General features: G+C 45.1%; 1 protein-coding gene across 3 annotated transcripts in view; it reads right to left on the reverse strand.

Moving 5' to 3' along the window:
* The window catches only part of fbxl16 (F-box and leucine-rich repeat protein 16), a 173,861-nt gene extending 149,814 nt beyond the window's left edge, over positions 1 to 24,047 (reverse strand). For all 3 annotated transcript variants that reach the window (XM_078559058.1, XM_078559057.1, XM_078559059.1), the window contains exon 1: positions 23,815 to 24,047. The gene's annotated coding sequence lies outside the window, so the exon portion shown is untranslated. The remainder of the gene's footprint in view (positions 1 to 23,814) is intronic.
* Positions 24,048 to 24,598: the final 551 nt, after the last annotated feature.

A 24,598-nucleotide genomic window follows, 5' to 3' on the forward strand; every position in this document is an offset into this window, starting at 1 on the left:
ATAATTAAACCATGCAGTACCATGGGAAAGCCTCCCCCACCCCACCCGCCCCACCCCTTCACCACTCTGCATGATTCTATTTAAACAGGTAATGAAAAATATTGAAGGAAAGCGTTGAGCTAAAACACAAAGCATGTCAACCACCCAGCAAAGCCAACCAATAAACAGAGCAAAATGAGACAGAACATATTTACAAATGTACTAATGAACAATACACACAAACAACAATCTCCTTTTAATAAAGCTGCTTACTTAAGTGAGCCAGGTTCCAGAGCTACTCATAGACCTGCTGATAAAGGTGATATGAGTGCTGGGCTGGACCTTCGTCCGCAAATACAAATTTGGTTTGGGACCAATTTAAAACAAATAATTCAGACCAATGAGGCTCAAGCACAGTGTCATGTTGCCATTAAGATCACAACATGCTTTGGGCAGCAAAATGGTGACAACAGGGTTTGGAACAAATTTCCCAAAATGTGTCCTCCAGCAGTGAGTGACATTCTGCACCATGGTCATAGCCTTGAAAAACCAGGGCTGGAAGAAAATGACTACTAACCAGCTCACTTTAAAATCTGTATATCATTCAGACTCCTCATACAATTTTTCCTCACAGAGTATGAATTTCTATTTTCAAAATAGTTTAGCGACAAATGCACTGCATGGTAAAAAGTAAAATCCACGGGCAGGATTTTTAGGTTGACGTGCAGGTACGATCGGCGGACCTGGGAGTGGCCGGAGGACGGACCGCCGCCTACGATTGGCCCCCCGACCGCAATTTCACGCTGGCTGGCCGTTAATTGGTTAAATGCGCGCTGAAATGCTCAGTACTGCCGCGGAGTGAGCGGGCGCTGATGTAAGCACCAGCGTGGGGGAGTGCGGAATGAAAGCTCCCTGAAGGCTGAAAGCTGCCTCGGGAAGCTGAAGAATTTAAAACCAATAAATATTTATTATAAAATCTGGGGGAAAAAAATGTCCACGTATCAGAATCAGTCCCCTGAACCATCAACACGTGATGAAAATCCTGTCCGTACATTTTTTTAAAATTTAATAACGGAAACCTCATCCCGCCCTCGGATGAGGTTTGCTGAAAAATGCAAAGTCCGCCTGGCCGATTTGCCCGTCCGCCAACCGTAAGGTTAGAACGGACCATGAAAAATCGGGACAACTTGAACTTTAATGAGTGGAATTGAGATGCCAGCGCCATGGTTATGTGTGTGAAGAAGAGAGAGGTTGTGAGCTTTTTTTCCCCCTAAGCACAGTATTAATTTAAATTTTATATTTTTTTCTTGTTGAAATGAAAAATGTCTTCAATCCTACTGAATGGTGTGAGATAGAAGAGAAGGCTGGGTTGCCATTCATTATTATTGGATAGTCCAAGGTGGCCTTGCCTCTTACCGATGCCTTTTCTTCTTACATACCTACTAGTGGAAAGTACATTTCTGTGCATGTTGTTATACTGTGAATTTTTCAGCAATTTGTGCTCTGAGAGTAGAGTACAGATTGAAATGGTCTGTTTTAGTTCAATGTCCCCTGCAACCCAGTGACACAAGTACAGACTTGTTAAAATGAGCCCTGAATCACAGAACAGATCTAGTGACACCCATCAAACAGAATTTTTGACACTGGCTCCTTCACTCTTTGGGAAATTATGGTAATAATTTTGCAGTCTTTGCCTTTTTGTAAAGTATGAAGGAAAATCACAAGAAGGATTTCAAGGAAATAAATGGGAAAATGGAACATTTTGGTGAAAAGCTAACATAAGAGTGCTTTAGATTATACATCAGCTCTGTTTTTGCATTTGACAAAGCAGGAGCTCAGCTCACAGTCCCATCTGGATTAGTTTAGTCTCAAACCTGATTGCCATGTACAGGTTTAAGAAAGGTTAATTTCTATTTATTCTTTTGACCCACGTATCTGTTTCCCTTTAGCATATTAGAATGGTTGAAGGAATGATATTGCTCTTTTATTGGAGAAATGCCAATTATCAGGGTAATTACCAAACCGCGAGCAAAATTGCGGCAATATGTGGATTTGAAACTTCTTGGCGGCAATCAAAAATGATTAGCCAGTTATCATTCATGCACCATAATTGTTACTTTTCAGGTGACATTATTTGAATGTTGAAAAGTTTGTTCATCCAGCTATGGGTGACACAATTTTACATTGAATTTTTTGATTCTTTAATGAGATGCGGCTGTTGCTGGCATTGCCAGCATTTGTTTCCCAACCCTAATTGCCCTTGAACTGAGCAACCTACCAGGCCATTCTAGCAATTAAGAGCCAACCACATTGCTGTGGATCTAGAGTCACATGTAGGCCAGACCCGGTAAGGATGGCAGATTTCTTTCTCCAAAGGACATTAGTTAGGCAGGTGGGTTTTTACAACAATCAGTGGGTGTACCTACACCACATGGACTGCAGCGGTTCAAGAAGGCAGCTCATCACCACCTTCTCGAGGGCAACTAGGGATGGGCAATAAATGCTGGCCCAGCCAGCGAAGCCCACATCCCGTGAATGAATATAAAAACAAAAAATCAGTGATAGTTTCATCGTCACCCCTTCTGAGACTAGCTTTATATTTTCAACTTTATTGAATTTAAACTCCACCAGCTGCCATGGTGGGATTGGAAGCCATGTCCCCAGAGCATGTACCTGGGCCTAAGGATTACTAGTCCAGTGACAATACCATTACGACACCATTTACACCACTGTCTTTCCCCCAGCAACCGTAACAGTGATGTGTGCACATTTTTGTTAGGGAGAAGACTGCCTCTTAAGTATGCAAAGGAGGTGCTACTGACTGACAGAACTCAGTTTTAGCCTGGTGTAATGTGCAGAAGAAATTGCATGACAAAAATATTACTGGATAATAACTGCACAGGAACTATTCAGGTCTGAAGGAAATACTTTATAGAAGGAAGTGTTTTATACCGACAAATATTAGCAAAGATGTAGCCACAAGGATGATAAATATGAAAACAGTAGGGCTATGCAAAATATATTATTAGGATGGGAAAGAAACTTTATTGTCAGAAAGAATTTCCAAGGGCCAAGTAACATTGCTTCAATCTTACATTTAAAAGTAAAACACAGCGTTGGGTGGCAGTTGGTGGTGAATGCCTGTGGTATAATATTTTGATGGAGGATTGATCTAATGTTGGGATTTGATTGACTATCCCTTTAGATGAACCTGGATCAGATAGTACATCTCAGAATCTGCCTTCTGCTAAGCATCTACATGAATTATTCCTCCATCCTTTAAATGAGAAAGTTGAGTGTTTGGAAAGGGCTAGGAATCTAACTTCAAGCACATCAGATAAAGGGACGACAATGAGAAAGGGGACGGGAAATACAGGACTGAAGGTGTTGTATCTGAATGCACGCAGTATACGAAATAAGGTAAATGAGCTTGTGGCGCAGATTGAAATTGGCAGGTATGATGTGGTGGGCATCACGGAGACATGGCTGCAAGGGGATCAGGACTGGGAGCTAAATATCCAAGGATATACATCTTATCGAAAAGATAGGCAGGTTGGCAGAGGGGGTGGGGTTGCTTTGTTAGTAAGAAATGAAATTAAATTGATAGCAAGAAATGACGTAGGGTCAGATGATGTAGAATCTGTGTGGGTGGAGCTGAGGAACCGCAAAGGTAAAAAAACCATAATGGGAGTTATGTACAGGCCTCCGAACAGTAGTCAGGATGTGGGGCACAAGATACACCAGGAGATAGAAAAGGTGTGTAAGAAAGGCAACGTTACAGTAATCATGGGGGATTTCAATATGCAGGTAGACTGGGAAAATCAGGTTGGTAGTGGATCCCAAGAAAAGGAATTTGTGGAATGTCTAAGAGATGGCTTTTTGGAGCAGCTTGTGGTGGAGCCCACTAGGGAACAGGCAATTCTAGATTTAGTGATGTGTAATGAGGCAGATTTGATAAGGGAGCTTAAGGTGAAGGAACCCTTAGGAGGAAGTGACCATAATATGATAGAATTTACCCTGCAATTTGAGAGGAAAAAGCTGGAATCAGATATAACGGTATTACAGTTGAATAAAGGCAACTACAGAGGCATGAGGGAGGAGCTGGCCAGAATTGACTGGGAGATAAGCCTAGCAGGAAAGACAGTGGAACAGCAATGGCAGGAGTTTCTGGGAGTAATTTGGGAGACACAGCAAGAATTCATCCCTAGGAAGAAGAAGCATACTAAAGGGAGGACGAGGCAACCATGGCTGACAAGGGAAGTCAGGGATAGCATAAAAGCTAAAGAGAAAGCATACAATGCGGCGAAGAGCAGTGGGAAACCAGGGGATTGGGCAGCCTACAAAGACCAACAGAGGACAACTAAAAAAGAAATAAGGAGGGAGAAGATTAAATATGAGGGTAAACTAGCCAGTAATATAAAAGAAGATTGCAAGAATTTTTTTAGATATATAAAGGGTAAGAGAGAAGCAAAAGTGGACATTGGGCCGCTGGAAAATGACGCTGGAGAAGTAGTAGTGAGGAACAAAGAAATGGCAGAGGAACTGTATAGGTACTTTGCGTCAGTTTTCACGGTGGAAGACATGAGTGACATCCCCAAAGTTCAAGAGAGTCGGGGGGCAGAGGTGAGTATGGTGGCCATTACCAAGGAGAAGGTGCTAGGAAAACTGAAAGGTCTGAAGGTAGATAAATCACCTGGAGCAGATGGATTACACCCCAGAGTTCTGAAGGAGATAGCTGAAGAGATAGTGGAGGCGTTAGTGGTGATCTTTCAGGAATCACTGGAGTCAGGGAGGGTCCCAGAGGACTGGAAAATCGCTAATGTAACCCCCCTGTTTAAGAAGGGAGTGAGGCAAAAGACGGGAAATTACAGGCCGATTAGCCTGACCATGGTCATTGGTAAGATTTTAGAGTCCTTTATTAAGGATGAGATTTCAGAATACTTGGAAGTGCATGGTAAAATAGGGCAAAGTCAGCATGGTTTCATCAAGGGAAGGTCATGCCTGACAAATCTGTTAGAATTCTTTGAGGAGGTAACGAGTAGGTTAGACAAAGGAGAGCCAATGGATGTTATCTACTTGGACTTCCAGAAGGCCTTTGACAAGGTGCTGCACAGGAGGCTGCTCAGTAAGATAAGAGCCCATGGTGTTAGAGGCAAGGTACTAGCATGGATAGAAGATTGGCTGTCTGGCAGGAGGTAGAGAATGGGGATAAGGGGGTCCTTCTCAGGATGGCGGCCGGTGACTAGTGGAGTTCCGCAGGGGTCAGTGTTGTGACCACAACTTTTCACTTTATACATTAATGATCTAGATGAAGGAACTGAGGGCATCCTGGCTAAGCTTGCAGATGATACAAAGATAGGTGGAGGGACAGGTAGTATTGAGGAGGCAGGGAGGCTGCAGAAGGATTTGGACAGGTTAGGAGAATGGGCAAAGAAGTGGCAGATGGAATACAATGTTGGGAAGTGTCAGGTCATGCACTTTGGTGGGAAGAATAGAGGCATAGACTATTTTCTAAATGGGGAGAGAATTCAGAAGTCTGGAGTGCAAAGGGACTTGGGAGTCCTAGTCCAGGATTCCCTTAAGGTTAACTTGCAGGTTGAGTTGGTAGTTAGGAAGGCAAATGCAATGTTGGCATTTATTTCGAGAGGACTAGAATATAAAAGCAGGGATGTGCTGCTGAGGCTTTATAAGGCTCTGGTCAGACCACATTTAGAATATTGTGAGCAATTTTGGGCCCCGTATCTCAGGAAGGATGTGCTGGCCCTGGAGAGGGTCCAGAGGAGGTTCACGAGAATGATCCCAGGAATGAAAGGCTTAACATATGAGGAACGTTTGAGGACTCTGGGTCTGTACTCGATGGAGTTTAGAAGGATGAGGGGGGAATCTGATTGAAACTTACAGAATACTGAAAGGCCTGAATAGAGTGGACATGGGGAAGATGTTTCCATTAGTAGGAGAGACTAGGGCCTGAGGGCACAGCCTCAGAGTAAAGGGAAGACCTTTTAGAACAGAGATGAGGAGAAACTTCTTTAGCCAGAGAGTGGCGAATCTATGGAATTCATTGCCACAGAAGGCTGTGGAGGCCAGGTCATTGAGTGTATTTAAGACCAAGATAGATAAGTTCTTGATTGGTAAGGGGATCAAAGGTTACGGGGAGAAGGCGGGAGAATGGGGTTGAGAAACTTATGATTGAATGGCGGAGCAGACTCGATGGGCCGAATGGCCTAATTTCTGCTCCTATGTCTTATGGTCTTATCTTACAAAATAGCTGATTGTTGCAGTGCGTTCATTGCCTGGAAAGTACCTGCTGGACATTACATGTTTCCATTAGTGCATCTTTGCCTGGACAGTACCTGCTATACATTATGTATCTCTATTACCTTCTGCACTTATGAATCAAGCCCTTCTACTCCACTGTGATGTACCTACCAATGGCCACTACATCTCTGTCCTGGGGCAGAAAACTCTTCTGTACTACAGGTATTCACTTCTGTAATTGCTCTGATGATATTTAAATGTGTCATTTCTTTAAACCCACTAAATCCAGTTCCAATCTGGTGTAAGGTAACCATTGATGATGTCTTAAAATATTGCATCAGTTCCTCATTGGTGACTCTAAGGTCTTCAAACAATCAAATGTTTTCTCCTCTTCTGTTGCTAGCCAGTGCTCAGTTCAGGTCTAACCATGGGCCAATAGGCAATTGCCACTTTCTGTCAACATCAGACTACTTTAGCCCGCAATCCATTTCACAGCAATGATTGAATGAGAAGAATATCCACTGTAAAATGACCAAAGGCACAGACATGTTGTAAATGTTGAGAATACGCATGGTCAAAGCTGCAGATGTGCACAAGGCTTCCAAGAATGCAATTCAATCTATTTGATATAATGAGATTGTGAGGAAGGCACAAAACCGCTACATCAGGTCATGCTCTTCCCCAAAAATTCCAGGAAACATCTGGAGATAGATCTACTGTAAAGGAATAGTGCTGCTCTAATAATATTTAAGGGGAGTGTTGTGGTTGCCTGTCCACTCATAGGGAGTGAAGCTCCCTCCTCTTTACAGAGCTGAAACATGTAACAAGTGATTGGATACATACCAACTTCATTCTTGCATCAAACTGAGGCCTGTTCAGAAATTATTTCAAATCCAGGCTAGGGATCCAGAAAGAGCCCCACATTGCAAACTAAAATAATAGATTTCTCTCCACCCACCCTCCATCACCACCACCACCACCACCCTCCCAACCCCTGACCCTCAAGGGCCCCAAGAAGAAAGCATAATTGAAAACTAGTGAAGCGGGATTGGTAAAATTATAAAAGACATCCTATCGAGCAGATACCTCACATCCTGGAAGGCAGACCCATGGTTTTGAGACTGATAATAGGAGGATTATGCAAGATGGATTTAGCTTCATCAAGAAGCTCCTCCATCTGCCCATTATGTGTCTCTGAAACAGCACTCATAGGCATCAGGCACATTCATTCTAACAAGGCTTCGGAACATCCTTCCCACCTGACTCTGGCCTTATTGTTGGAAGACATTAAAGAATTTCCAGGGGAGGGAAAAATGAATGAATAAGCGATCAGGTTAATGAAGTAATGGTACAATGCGACTGATTTCAGAGCCAATTCAGAGAATTAAAGGATTGTGCAAAATATCCCGCCTGAATTTAGGAATGATTATTCTACTAACACTCCCTCTGTCTCTCTCCCTCATACGTTTTCATGATGGATGAGCAGCTTTAATTACATTTGACTGTTTAAACAGATGGACACACACAAACACACGCTCACACACACACAAATACACACACACACGCTCACGCACACATTCACACATGCTCACTCACACATTCACACACGCTCACACACACAAACACACACGCTCACTCACACATTCACACACACACACACGCTCAGTCACACACACACGCATGCTCACTCACATTCACACACGTGCTCACACACATTTACACACGATCACTCACAAACATGCTCACACACACATTCACACACAATCACTCACAAACATGCTCACTCACACACAAACATGCTCACATACACTCGTGCACACACAAACACACACCCTCTCATACACACAAACACATTCACACACACACACACACATTCACACACACATGCTCACTCAAACACATTTTCACACATGCACACACACACATCAAGTAGCCCTCTATCCCTGCTCCTTTCGCCTGCTTCCCAGAGCCTCTCTGCGATGGATCTGCGGCCATTCAAATCTCCATGTTCCCCCACCCTCTCCGTCTATCCAAGCGAGAGAAGGTTGTTTCTGGGCTTTAGTGAGCATCCCTCCCCTTCCGGCTCTCTTAACCACAGCCAGCTCCCATGTACAGCCGGGCAGCACCCACACTCCGGGAGACATCGGGCGCTGACAACTCAGCCAGAGGCTCCGACCCCACAGGTAAAAATAACCCGAGCCATCGCCATCGGCGAGGCAACTCCTGATGTCCAGATAGTGAGCGGAATCCTGGGCGGAATAGGAATCAGTTCAGATTTAAATCGACGCGACATTTCCCCTTCAACCCCCACACCCAAATCCAACATCTACAGCAAACGCTAAGACACACCAATGGTGGGGTTGAATTACAAACTACACACTTTAATGAAAGAGAACGACTGTAACTAGAATTGTTATATCACCGACTTCCCTCCCCAATAAAGTGATGAATCTGAAAGCGAAATAAGAAACGTGTAACAGCCAAACGCCTCTATTAATTCCCTCCCATTTATTTACACAGTATTTGTAGGCGGTGCCTTGTGTTCCTGTAGTTATAAGCAGCACCCCTTTATAACCTAGTGTCATTTTATTGTATTAAATGGATCTGTGGCGGACAGAGAGCCCAGCTCCATCACTCTGGGCCGATTAATTTCATTCGTCCCGCTTTTCTGTGGAATGAACGATGAGCAAGAGACACGCCCAGGGTGCCCGGGGTTAGCACCAGATGGATTACTGCTCCCGAGTCGCTTCTCCGTCTTGCTTTTTAACCTGGACTTTGCTATCACGCGCTTTTTAATGGGTAGCTGGACACACACACACACACACACAAAATGCTCCAATATTTATTTAAAACAAAAGACCAAAGAATATCAGAGAAATGTGCATTAAGCCGCAGAAACCCGCCTTCAGTCAAAGGACCTGAGAAGCCGCTTGGAGCTGAACCGGGAGCGAGGTGGATGTATCCGGATGTCTTAAAATAAAAGCCAACACACAACGCATCGCATTTGAGGCGGGGGCTGGACACGTCGACAAATGAATGTGTGTGTGTGTGTGTGTGTCCTGAAACACCGGAGTGGCAACTTCTGTCACCCCCCACCCCCAAAGCAGAAAGCAAAAGGCTGGGAGGGTCCGGTACCTGTTCCAAAATGGGACAGAGCAGCGCTCACATCGTGGCGCTGGTTAGAGAGGGATTGATTCCCCGGGATCAGTTACCCCAGCCAAACAGCAGCCAGATGCTCAGCCCGACCGCGCACACACACACACACACACACACACACAGCAGCTCATTAAAGGGCGCATTAAAAGGCACGGTCGCCATCTGGTCCCGCATCCTCTCAGAGACCGGTTAAGCTCACAGCTCAGTGTCTGTTCAGAGCTGAACAGATCCTGATGTTGATCAGACTCCTGGGTCCCAGGCCCAGTGATCACATTGAAACAAATCAGGCAAGACTGCGCCAGGACTGCAGTGTTTTTGTGTGTGTGTGTGTGTGTGTGTATGCCGTGTTGGTCGCTCTGCTCCCCGCCCACAGTCTCCAAGCTGCAGATCCCCACGTCAGACTCAACCGTTGCAAGGATATTTTTGGCAGTCGGGTCTCTGGAGAGAGACAGTATCTGAGCCCGACTCGATCTGAGCACTTGTACACTCGCTCCAAGATTCAAATACAACCCCCAGACTTGCAGTCATATACACTCAAGAGAGATATACAGACTCATATACACCCCAGGCTCATATACACACCCTCAGACGTATATGCACTCCCAGATTCATGGACACCCCAGATTAATATACATCCCAGATTCATGCACATCCCAAACTCATATACACTTCAGAATCATATACACTGCCAGACTCATATACACTGCCAGACTCATATACACTGCCAGACTCATATACACTGCCAGACTCATACACACCCCCAGATTCATAAAAACTCCCAGACTCATATACAGACCCAGACACATATCCACCCCAAGACTCATATACACACCCCCAGACTCATATACACCCCAGGGGGCATATTGGTATTGTCACTGGGCTAGTATTCCAGAGACCCAGGGTAATGCTCTGGGGGACCAGGGTTCAAATCCGCCCCCCCGCGCCCCCCCCCCCCCGCCCCCCTGTGGCAGATGTTGAAATTTGAATCCAATAAAAATCTTGAATCAAAAGTCTGATGGTCTCATTGCTGATTGTTGTAAAAAAAAACCCACCTGGTTCACTAATACCCCATTCAGGGAAGGAAATCTGCTGTCTTTACCTGGTCTGGCCTACATGTGACTCCACACCCACAGCAATGTGGTTGACTTTTAAATGACCTCTGAACAAGGGGAATTAGGGATGGGCAATAAATACTGGCATAGCCAGCAATGCCCACATCCCATGAACAAATTTTTTTAAAAGGCCCATATAGGCTCATATACACCCCTGGACTCATATACAACCCAGATTCATACAACGCAAGACACATACGCACCTCAAGATTCATATACACCACAGACCCATATACTCACCCAGAGCCGTATACACCCCCAGACTCAAATACACCCCCCAAACGCATACACACCCAGACTCATAAACACCACAGACTCCTACACCTCCAAACTCATATACACCCCGGGCTCACATACACCCTTAGACTCATATACACTTCAGAGTCATATGCACCCCTATGCTCATATACACCCCAGACTCATGTACTCCTGGAGACTCATATACACCCCCAGACTCATTTACAACCCAGACTCATATGCAACCCAGACTCATATACACCCACAGACTTACATACAGCCCAGACTCATTTTCAACCCCAGACTCATATAGACCACAGAGTCATATACACAGACTCATGTACATCCAGACTCATATACAACTGAGACTCATATATGCCCCAGACTCATTTACACCCCAGACTCATATGCAACCGAGACTCATATACACTACAGACTCATATGCACTCTAGACTCATGTACATCCCCATACTCATATACATCCCCGTTCTCATATACACCCCAAACTCATATGCACCCCTGACTCATATACACCCGCACAGACTCATATACACCCCTAGACTCATAGATACTCCAGACCCACACACAACCCAAGACTCATATGTACCTCAGACTCATATACACTGTAGATCCATATACATGCCCAGGGTTATATACACCCCTCAGACCCATATACATCTCCAGACTCATATAAAGCCCAGACTCATATACATGCCAGACTCATATATGCACCCCCAGACTCATATACACTCCCAGACTCATTTACACCCCAGACTCATTCAACCCAAGACACATATGTAACACAAAACTCACATACACCACAGACCCATATACTCATCTAGAGTCATATACACTGCCAGACTCAAATACACCTCCAGACTTATATACATCTTCAGATTCATGTACACCCAACTTATATACACTACCCAGACTCATATACATGGCAGACTCATATGCACCTCCAGACTCAAATGTGCACCCCCAGATTCATATACACACCAGACTCATATACATGCCAGAATCATATACATCTGGGACACATATACAGCCCTAGTCTTATATATATATATACTCCCAGACTCATCTACCCTCCTGACTCATACACCCTGAGACTCATATACTCCCCCAGATTCATATACAAGCAGACTCATAGACACCACCAGACTCATACACACTTGACTCATATACACCTGCAGACTCATAAACATCCTGTAAACATCCCAGGCTCATATATTCCCCAAGACTCATATACACCCAAACTTATATACAACCCCAGATTCAGATACACCCCCAGACTCATAAATACCCCAGACTCATATATAACCCAGAATCATGTACAATCCCAGACTAAATACACCCCCAAACTCATTTACACTCCAGATTCACATACACCCCAAAATCATATACACCCAGACTCATATATGCACCCCCAGATTCGTGCCAGTCTTCAGCTAATTCAATTCACTCCACATGATATCAAGAAACAGCTGGAGACACTGAAAACTGCAAAGGCTATGGACCCTGACAATATTCCAGCAATACTTCTGAAGACCTGTGTTCCAGAAATTACCATGTCCCAAGCCAAGCTGTTCTAGTACTGCCACAATACTGTGTTCTACCTGTCAATATGAAAAATTGCCCAGGTATATTCTGTACACAAAAAACAGGACAAATCCAACCCAGCCAGCTACTGGCCCAGCAGTCTACACTCAATCATCAGTAAAGTGATGGAAAGGGTCATCAACATTGCTAAATAGCGGCACTTGCTTAGCCAGACCCTGCTCACTGATGCCCAGTTTGGGTTCTACCAGGGTCACTCAGCTCCTCACCTCATTACAGTTTTAGTTCAAGCATGGACAAATGAGCTGAACTCCAGAGGTGAGGTGAAATTGACTGCACTTGACATCAAGGCAGCATTTGATGGAGTGTGGCATCAAGGAGCCATAGCAAAACTGGATTAATGGGAATCAGGGAGCAAACTCTCTGCCGGTTGGAAGATGGTTGTGCTTGTTGGAAGTCAATCATCTCAGTTCCAGGACATCACTGCAGGAGTTCCTCAGGGTAGTGTCCCAGGCCCAACCATCTTCAGCTGCTTCATCAATGACCTTTCTTCCATCATAAGGTCAGAAGTGGGGATATTCGCTGATGATTGCACAATGTTCAGCACCATCTGCAACTCCTCAGACACTGAAGCAGTCCATGTCCAAATGCAGCACGACCTGGACAGTATCCAGGCTTGGGCTGAGAATTGACAAACAACATTCACACCAGCGAAGTGCCAGGTAATGAACATCTCCAACAAAAGAGAATTTAACCATCACCCCTTGACATTCAATGGCATTACCATCACAGAATCCCCCACTATCAACATCCTGGGGGTACCAGAAACTGAACTGGACTAGCCATATAAACACGGTGACTACAAGAGCAAGCCAGAGGCTAGGAATCCTGCGACAAGTAACTCACCTCCTTACTCCCCAAAGCCTGCCCACCATCTACAAGGCACAAGTCAGGAGTATGATGGAAAACTCTTCACTTGCCTGGATGAGTGCAGCTCCCACAACACTCAAGAAGCTTGACACCATCCAAGACAAAGCAGCCCACTTAATTGGCACCCCATCCACAAACATTCAGCCCCTCCACCACTGACGCACAGTAACAGCAGTTTGTATCATCTACAAGATACACTGCAGCAACTCACCAAGGCTCCTTAGACAGTGCTTTCCAACTAGAAGGACAAGGGCATTAGGTGCATGGGAACACCACCACCTGTAAGTTCCCCTCCAAGCCACTCACCATCCTGACTTGGAAATTTATCGCCATTCCTTCACTGTCGCTGGGTCAAAATCCTGGAAATCCCTCCCTAAGAGAATTGTGGATGTATCTACACCACATGGACCGCAACAGTTCCAGAAGACAGCTCAGCACCACCTACTCAAGGGCAATTAGGAATGGGCAATAAATTCTGGCCAAGCCAGCAATGCCCACATCCCATGAGTGAAGAAAAAAACCCATACTCATCCACACTCCTGACCCATATACACTCGACTCATATACACCCCAGACTCATATACACCCTAGACTCAAATACACACCCCAGGCTCATATACACCCCTAGACTCATATGTGCCCCGGATTCATATACACTAGAGGCTCATGTACACCCCCATACTCATATGTGCCCCCACATTCATATACATCCAACTCATATAGACCCCCAGACTCATATACACACCCCAGACTTATGTATGCACCAGACTCATGTATGCCCCAGACTCATGTGCACCCTCAGACTCATATACATGCCCAGGCTCATATACACACTCCCAGACTCATATACACACCCTAGACTCTCATATACATCCCCAGACTCATATACACTGTAAGATTCATATACAACCCAGTCATGTACAGCCCCAGACTCATATACGCACACATACTCATGTATGTCCCAAACTCCTATGCAACCTCAGACTCATATAGACCCCTAGACTCATATACACAGTCAGATTCATATCCCCAGCTTCATGTACACCCCAGATTCATGTATGCCCCAGACTCAGGTATGCCCCAGACTCCTATGCACCCTCAGACACATATACACACCCAGACTCATATATATACACTCCCAGACTCATATACACATCCTAGACTCATGTACACATCAGACTCATACACACCCCAAACTTATATACACCCCAAGCTCATATACACTCTCAAACACATATACACCACCAGACTCATATACGCTTCCAGACTCATATCCACCCCAAGACTCATATACACACCCCCAGACTCATATACACCCCAGGGGGGCATAGTGATATAGTCACTGGGCTAGTATTCCAGAGACCCAGGGTAATGCTCTGGGGGACCCAGGTTCAAATCCCCCCATGGCAGATGGTGAAATTTGAATCCAATAAAAATCGTGAACTAAAAGTCTGATGGTGACCACAAAGCCATTGCTGATTGTTGTAAAAAAAAAAGAACCCCATCTGGTTCACTAATACCCCTTCAGGGAAGGAAATCTGCTGTCCTTACCTGTTGTGGCCTACATGTGACTCCAGACACACAGCAATGTAGTTGACTTTTAAATGCCCTCTGAACAAGGGCAATTAGGGATGGGCAATAAATGTCCACATCCCATGAATTAATTTTTTTAAAAGGCTCATATAGACTCATATACACCACAGACTCATACAACCCAAGACACATATTCACCTCAAGACTCATACATGCCACAGACCCATACACTCGCCCAGAGTTGTATACACCCCCAGACTCAAATACACCCCCAGACTCATATACCCTCCCAGAATCATAAGCACCACAGACACCTACACCTCCAAACTCAAATACACCACAGGCTCATATACACCCTCAGACTCATATACACTCCCAGACTCATATACACCCCCAGACTCATTTACATCCCCAGACTCATAATCAACCCCAGATTCATATGGACCAGACTTATATACATCCAGCCTCATATACTACTGAGACTCATATACACCCCAGACTCATTTACACCCCCAGACCCATGTACACATCCAGACTCATATATGCTCCCAGACTTATATACACACTAAGAATCATAAACACCCTACACTCATATAGATACCCACAGACTCATTTACACCCCAGCCTCACATACACACCCAAGACTCAAAAACACCTGGACTCATATACACTCTCAGACTCACATAGACCCCAGGACCCATATACACCGGAAACCCATATACTCCATCAGACTCATATACACCCCAGACTCATTTACACCCCAGACTTATATGCACCCAAGACTCATATACACTCCAGACTCATATACACTCCAGACTCATATACCCCCAGACTCACATACACCCCCACAGACTTATATACACCCCTAGACTTATATACACTTGAGAATCATATATATCCCCAGACTTATATAAAGTGGATGATTCATATACAGCCCAGACTCATATACAGCCCCAGACTCAGATATGCACCCATACTCGTGTATGCCCCAGATTCCTATGTGCCCTCAGACTCGTATAGACCCCCAGACTCATATACACAGTCAAACTCATATGCACCCCAGACTGATATACACACTCATATACAAACCCTAGCATCATGTACACCCCAGACTCATATGCACCCTCAGACTCATTTACACACCCAGACTCATATACACACTCCCAGACTCATATACATACCCCAGACTCATGTACATCCCCAGACTCATATGCACCCCCAGACTCAAGTACACACATATACATCATATACATCTCCAGGTTAATATACATCCCCAGACTCAAACATCCCAGGCTCATATGTGCACTCCCAGACTCAGATACACCCCAGATGCATAAATGCACCTCCAAACTCATATACATTCCTGATTCATATACACTGCCTGACTCATATACACCCCCAGACTCATATACACACCCCCGGCCTCATATATACCCAGACTTATATACACTCTGAGATTCATATACCTCAACAGGCTCACATACACCCCCCAGACTCATATACACCCCAGAGTCATATACACCCCAGACTCATATACACCCAGAATCATATACACCTCAGACTACTATACAGCCCCGGACCCATATACACTCCAGACTCATACATACCCCAAGACTCATATACGCCTTCAGACTCATATGCACCCAGGCTCCTATACATCCCATCCTCATATACACTCCCCCCACCAACTCAAAATACACCCCTAGACTCATATACATCCCAGAACTCATATACATGCCCAGACTCAAGTATACTCCATACTCTTATACCCTCCAGATTCATGTACACCCCCAGACTCATATATGCCCCTATACTCATATACATCCAACTCATATAGACCCCCATACTCATATACATACTCAGACTCATATAGACTGATATACGCACTCACATACTCAAATACACACCCCAGCCTCAAACATCCCAGACTCATATGTGCATTCCCAGACTCATATACACACCCCAGACTCATGTAAACCCCAGACTCATATGTACCCCAGACTCATGTACACACCCAAACTCATATACACCCCAAAATCATATACGCCCCAAATCATATATGCCTCAGACTCATATACAGCCAGACTCATAGACACCCTAGACCCATACATCCAACCCTCATTTACACCCTCCTCCTGACTCAAATACATCCCTAGTCTCATATACATCCCAGGCCACATATACACCCCAGACTCATATACACCCAGCTTCATATACACCCAGGCTCACATACACCATAGACTCATATACACACCTCTAAACTCATTTACACCCAAGACTCAGATACACCCCAGACTCATATACACCCAGATTCATGTACAACCACAGACCCATAAATATCCAATCTCAAATACACCACCAGGCCTATATACACATGACCCAAATACATCCCTAGACTCATATAAACCACAGATGCATATATACCCAACTCATATACACCCTAGAATCATATACACATGACCCAAATAAACTCCCAGATTCATAAAAACCACAGACTCATGTACATCCAACTCATAGACGCCTCAGACACATATACACCCCAGAATCATGTACACAACCCCAGACTCATATATACCCCAGACTCATATCCCTAGACTCATATATACCCCTAGACTTATATACTCCCAGGCTCATATGCACCCCTAGACTCATATACATCCCAATACTCAAATACACCCCAAGACTCATAAACACCCCTAAATTCCATATGCACCTCAAGGCTCATGTAGAGCCCAGACTTATATACTCACCCAGACACTTATACACCGCAGTCTCATTTACACCCCAGGCTCATATGCATCCCCAGACTCTTATGTAACCCAGGGTCATATACACCCCAGGATCAAATACAACACCAGACTCATACATAACCCTAGGATCATTTGCACTGCATTTTCAAATACACTGGGCTCATATACACCCCAGACTCATATACACCCCAGACTCATTTACAAACCCAGACTCACATTCACCCCCTGACCCATATACACCCCACACTCATATGCACCCCCATTCTCATATACACCCCCAGACTCATATACACCACAAATTCATACACGCCCCCAGACTTATATACACACCCCAGACTCATATATACACTCCCAGATTTATATATACCCACCAGATTCATATACACCCCGGACACAAAAAACACCCAGACTCATATACACCCCAGACTCATATACACCACAGACTCATATGCACCCCCAGACTCATATACAGACCCCAGACTCATATACACACCCCCAGATTTATATATACCCCCAGACTCATTTACACACAGACTCATATACAACCCAGGCTCATTTAAACCCCCAGACTCATGTACCCTCCTAGACTCATATACATACCCCCAGACTCATACACACCCTAGACTCATATGCACCCCCAGTCTAATATACACACTCCCTGACTCAAGCATACTCCCAGCAAACTCATACACATTCACAGACTATATATGCTCCTAGACCTATACTTACACACACACTCCCACACCTATACACACTCCCAGATGCATACACACCCCAGAATCCCAGACTTACACACACTCTCAGTCATGCACATGCCTAGATTAATCTTAACTGACGCACACAACATGCACTCATACACCAGCACACTCAGTTAAACTTGAACACTAAGATCACAACATATGTCCTCACTCACAAACATAGTTTTACACATACAGTCGCATATGCTCGTACAGAATTTCACTGATACATTTATACACACTGCCACACAGACTTTCACAGGTAGGCATACATGTTCTATTCTGTTTTAAATTCTCTCTGTACCCGACAATACTGTCTCACCTGTCCCTCTCTATTTCTCTTCCATATGTAGGCCGGCACATATTCTCACAATTCCACAGTTCATCTCTTCTTTACTCACTCAAAAACACACTGGCATGCTATTATTTCTCAGTAACTACCCACTACGTCCTAAGATAAAAGCAAAATACTGCGGATGCTGGAAATCTGAAATAAAAACAGAAAATGCTGGAAAAACCCAGCAGGTCTGAGAACATCTGTGGAGAGACAAACAGTGTTAACGTTTCGAGTCCGTATGACCCTTCTTCTTCTCTCTCTGGTTACATACAGTATAATCATCCCTTGCCCTGTCTGCATGAATGCTCTCATCTATTCTGGCAGTGTTGTCACCTTTCAATATCTGCTCTCTTTTAACTTGTCAATTGTCCCTGTTTGTTTCTTTCATGCACCATCTCGATCACAATCTTAGTATTTACTAAACAATGTTACCCAGAAGAATAAAGCGGGGCAAAGATTATATGAAATCTCACCGAATTCTGATTCCATTGAAATGCAACTCGGCGGAGACTCGGTTTCAGTTTGAGTGGTGACACGTATTTATATATATTCACGGGCTTTGAATGTATCAGAGTCCCTTCTCGCTCAGAAAAATTCTGATTCTAGGCACGAGTCGGTCCAGTCAGTTTTGCGTTTGCCCCGATTCCCTTGCGGCTTGGGGTCATTGACGCTAGTCTCCTTGGGCGTCCCGATCAATTTAGGATCATTCTCGGCCCCTCCTTGCGTGTGCTGGTCAGGCCTGGAATCATGTTACCCTTCGGTAAATTCAAGAGGCGGCCAGTGTCCACAGGGCCTAATAACAGAGTTAGTCGAGGGGGTGGGTGGGTGCTGCCTAGATACCCGCCTGGAGCTGCCCCTCCGGCCGGTGTGCAGTTGTAAGTTACGATCACCGAGAACCAAAAACACGACCCAGAAAGGATTATAGCTCGAAATATGGCTGAAGATTTTTTAAAAATCCAAATAACAACGGCTGATGAGCAGCAACGAAGCCAACCAAGATCCTGAGAACAGCGACGGGATCAGCACCTCGGACAGCGCCTGATAATTAGAGCAGGGCCCGAGAGACCTGGATCAGCACCATGGAGAGCGAACATTGAACGCGCGACCCCCCCGGGAACAAGTCCACCGCATCACTCTCTGGGAAGCAGTGTTTGAACAGAGTGATGACTTCACCAGGTTGCAGAAAAGCGCTGAATGAACTGAGTCACTTTGAACTGAGCCGCCGCCACCCCTCCCCAAAAAACCCCCCTCACCCCACCCCACCCCACCCCACCCCAGCCCAGCCGTATCAGGATCTTGGAGACAAATAACAAGACTTAAAAAAAAGGCCGTGCCTGATAGGGGGTAGATGGTTCTTGACAACCGGTACGGGTGGGTGGATGACACTTTCTTGTACGAATGGATTGAAATCCCTTTCCCTCGCCGAAAAGTGGAGATTGATGGATCATTGTGTTGGGCGACGTTTGGCCTTTGCTTGGCAGACTGAACCAACGGTTCGCGTACCCGTGATCTTCACGGGGCCATCACTGTGCGAACCTCATCATAACTAATTCAAGTTATTAATTAATGTCCTATATCGAATTATAAATCAAACGGGCAGAAAATCAAACCCAACATTAAAGATATTAGAAAACAGCGGTCAGACTTTGTAACACCTTCCCTCAGTAAAATGACCCCGATCGAATTTTAATTCTTTTCAGAATGGTGACATCCTCTAACGTAACATTCCTGCCATTAAAAACAGGCAGATGGCTCCCCAGTGATCTAAACAGTGTTCCACCCCAGTCCTAGACCAACCTATTTAACCAGAGAGGATCTGAATCATAAACCAGGGAGACCACCGAATCGACCCCGGGTCATGTGCCGAGTTACCTGATCCCAGGGGAGGGAGGAGTAAAAGCTCCGCTACTTGTCTCAGAGGGACAGGAAAATGAAACAAGCCTTCATGATTCATTGTTCCTTATTGAAATGATGTGTTAGGTGAACACAGAACTTGGCTCAGGTATCACGCCCCTGATCCATTAGCCCGCTGACATCGTCAAGGGTGACGCCTGAATAATGGCCCCTCGGATGAGGTTACCAGAGGTGCCTAGGTAACTGTCCTCCAGAAAGGAAACAACAGTTCAGGTAAAGGAGATGAACTAATGACACGTAGGGATACATTTGAATCATGGCCCGAAATGAAGCACCTCAAAAAAATATAAGCGCCCTGAGAGAGACTGAATCATTCCAGTCTGCAGCTGGAAGTCGGGGTGGGGAGAGGGGGGATTGTCTACATTTATCAATAATGAAAAGATCGAGCCATTCATCCCCCTTTTACTGGAGGCTTCACGTCCTAAAAAAGAGTTCTGGAGACCGGAGGCGGGGATTCTGAGAGCAAAATCCTGCCAGTTGAATTTGCTTAGATAAAGAAGTTGAGATATCTGGGCAGAATTCCGATCAGGAAATGGGAGTGCCAAAGAGAGTGTGGGGGAGAAAAAAGGTTGCTATTGAAAGTTGCCAATTCTGGTTGAATTAAAGCTGCGGGTTTTCACTGCTCACCTCTCATGTTACTGCCCTGCCCGAAATGAAGCTGACTTGAGGAACAGAAAAAAACACGTTGTTCTGTGGTCTGTTGGTTTTAAATTTGTTGCGTTTGTTTACTTTGCCGTCAGGCCATTTCAGTGGGCGTGTCTAGTTGACTCCAAACGCGCAACAGTCTGTAATCCAAATCAGATTCACTCCATTGAACATCCAAAGGAGCAACATAGAAATGAGAGTAGGCCTATTCAGCCCCTTGAACCTGTTCTTCCATTCAGTTAGATCATGGTTGATCTGTAGATCCTCATTCCATTTGTTCGCCTTTGTCCATACCCTTTAATACCCATACCCAACAAAATATCGATCAATCTCAATTTTGAAATGAACCAATTCCAACGGACATTATTACCATGGACCCCTATTAGCAATGTCATAATTCAAAATCAAAGCAAAATTATTGGAGCTTAATAAAAAAAAAATTCGCAGGCATATTAAAATGAATAAAACGATTCCAGAAATATCTTTAAATAGGAAAAGGCTGGGTTCAAATGAAGAGAATGTGCCCTGTGAGAGTTGAGGCGATTTTATTAAAATAAGAAGGATTAAGATACATTTCCAGAAAGTAAGTGATTGCTTCTTGCATTCTATTGGTTTCAGCACGAGAGATAAATCTTGGGCTCGAACCAGATTTTGTTCGGTGGGCTGTGCCCTAAAAAAAACAACCTATTGGATAGGAACTGTCCTTTCAGCACCAACAGTCTTTCGAACTATCATTTTCGGGCCGTGGATTGTAATTCAGTTGCGCCCGCTGACTGGTAGGGTCCCGGCCGAAAGTGTGGCACCGAAGATGAATGTAAACGCGCAATAACGCCCAATACAAACTAAGGCTATTGGATAAACCCGTAAACAAACCTTGCATTTATTTCCGTCACTTAATGGAGACCGAGTTGAACCATTCACTGAACAGTACAGTAAATAACCAACACTTCCAGTAACCCAGGCAGTCTTCACCAAAAGCTACAAGGATTCTGAAACTATGAAAAATATTCACCGCACGAAGAAACTATATATCAGCCAGGGACATTGTATTGGTATTTTCACAGGCCTATCAGTCCATTAATACAACACAAATGTTGGTACCAACACGAGAAACTCGAGATCCATAAAGATTAACTAAGAGAGACTCCCTCACACACAAACTCTCAAACGCACACAGCACAGTCAAATATTTAACACACTGATAATTAAGCTGGTAGGTTCCTTTTAATTCAATAAATCACACTGTTTGACCCAAAGATAGGTGTCCAGATTTCAGTTCCAGGTGGATTCTCCCCGTCAGCTCTGATTGATGCTGAAATTTCTAACAGCCAACACCCCTGTGACGTTAGCGTCTGAAACAACGTGGATCGGTGCCCAGCTCCGTTGCCTGTGTCCCGCGCTGGGGAGGTGGGGGAGGGGGGGTTGGGGGGTGGTGTTGCTACTGGGCTCGACTCTCAATCTCAGTACCAAACAATGGGACAATTTGGGATCACAAAGAAACTCCCATCAGATCACAGGGATACGAGCGAATAAGAAAACAAATATTCAGAAGGAAAGGGTTTACACACAATTCGACTGGAACACTGTCCACATGTTCCCTCACACTCACTGACATGAAGCATGTCTCCCACATAACCACAGCCAAACATGCTGCAGGTATTTATTCACATGTCAAGATACTCACTCCAGAGCATATAGCCGCTCACACACATTCTCTCCCGTTTTCCTCTCAAAAATACACATTCTCTCTCACACAAGCCCAGAAACTTCAACACCCTCTCTCACACACGTCCTCACCCTCTTCAATGCATAATTTTCTCGCATATTTGCATAAACTCATTCCTATAAACTCTCTCTCTCGCACAGATACATCTCACTGTCTCTCTGACACATGCATGTTGTCTCATGCATTCCCTATCTCATATTTACACGTGCATATTATACACACACACATGTTCTCTCTTACCACACATAATGCATAGAATTACATAACGGAAGCAGGCCGTTCGGCCCAACCAGTCCATGTGGGTGTTTATATTGCCCAGGAACAGTAGCCCTAAGCCTATGTGTCCCTTCTGTTCCCATATCGCTAATACCCCCCCAACCCCGTTTCAGTCATGAACCCAACCTATTGAATGTTGTCATAATTTCGCCGTCAATTCTTTCAGGCGTTTCTACATTTCTCTCTCACACACACATCCTCTCCCTCACACGGGCACACATTCTCAGGCATATGTATCCCAATCTTACGCACACATCTAACCTGTCTCGCACATACATTGTCTCGTTACCATTCTCAAATAAATTCTCACACAAAACCACCTTTCACGCACATTCACTCTATCACAGGCACATAGACATTCTCACACATTCTCTCTAACACGCAAAATACGTTCTCTTATTCGATTCACTCTCATGCATCTCTCTCTCTCTCTCACACACACACACACAATCTCATTCCAGCACTCTTCTCCTTGTACCTAATATCGCAACATGTCCTGGCCACATTACGCCTGCCAGGGCCAGACTTCTGCGCACCCTGGGCATGGTCGCGCGTTTTATACATAATTAGACCAGAAATGAACATCTGCCCTGCAACAAAACACCATAAAAAGGGCGAGGGATATTTTCAGCGTGATTTCAGCCGGCGTAACGCCACCTCTTACCGTTCAGAATTGTCCCTGCTCCATTGTCTCCTCGGCGCCCTCCCCGGAGAATGTGGCAAAGATTTATTAGTTAAAAATTAAAACCAGTCTCTCGCAGTGTGACCGCCCCGAGCTCCCTCTCTCTCTCCCTCTGTCTCTCTCTCTCTCTCTCTCCCTCCCTCTCTCTGTCTCACGCACACGCCAGCAAGAAGGCGTCTCCGGGGTTCAAAGCACCAACACAACCCCTCCTGGGTTTCCTCTTTCGAACGATTGAGTGTCGGAAAGGAAGAGAAAAGCAAAAGGGGAGGGGCGGGGGTTGTCTGGGATGGGTGAGGAAAGGAAGCCCACCCCCCACCACCACCCCACCTCCTCCCCCTCCCCCCCTGAAGCCGAGGGGGAATATACTGTATCCCGAAGCTTGTGAGGGCGAGTTGGAGCGCCGGCCGAGACCGATGCTGGGAACCTGACAGCAGCAGAAAGCTCAGGAATAATTCATAGCCAGGGGCTGCCACCTCTCCGCGCATCTCTCGCACTGTCGTCACTCGCACATTTCTTCCGGTTTCACGCTCTTTTACCCTTATTTAATTCATTTTCTTTCCGCCGTTACACACGCTTTCACCCTCGAGGAGAATGTCATCGGTTGCACAGAGCATTTATTTTGATCTGTCCCCGGTTTATCTCTGTGTTTACAGCTCTGGGATCTTCCTCTCTCTTTTCACATGCAGTTCCCCCCCCCCCCCCCCGTTATACAGCAGAAATCACCAGCACGAAATTGCAAGTAAACCTCCAACGTGGTGGGGTGGGG

Source organism: Cetorhinus maximus, chromosome 15 (assembly GCF_964194155.1).
Source record: "Cetorhinus maximus chromosome 15, sCetMax3.hap1.1, whole genome shotgun sequence".
Taxonomy (NCBI): Eukaryota; Metazoa; Chordata; class Chondrichthyes; order Lamniformes; family Cetorhinidae; genus Cetorhinus; species Cetorhinus maximus.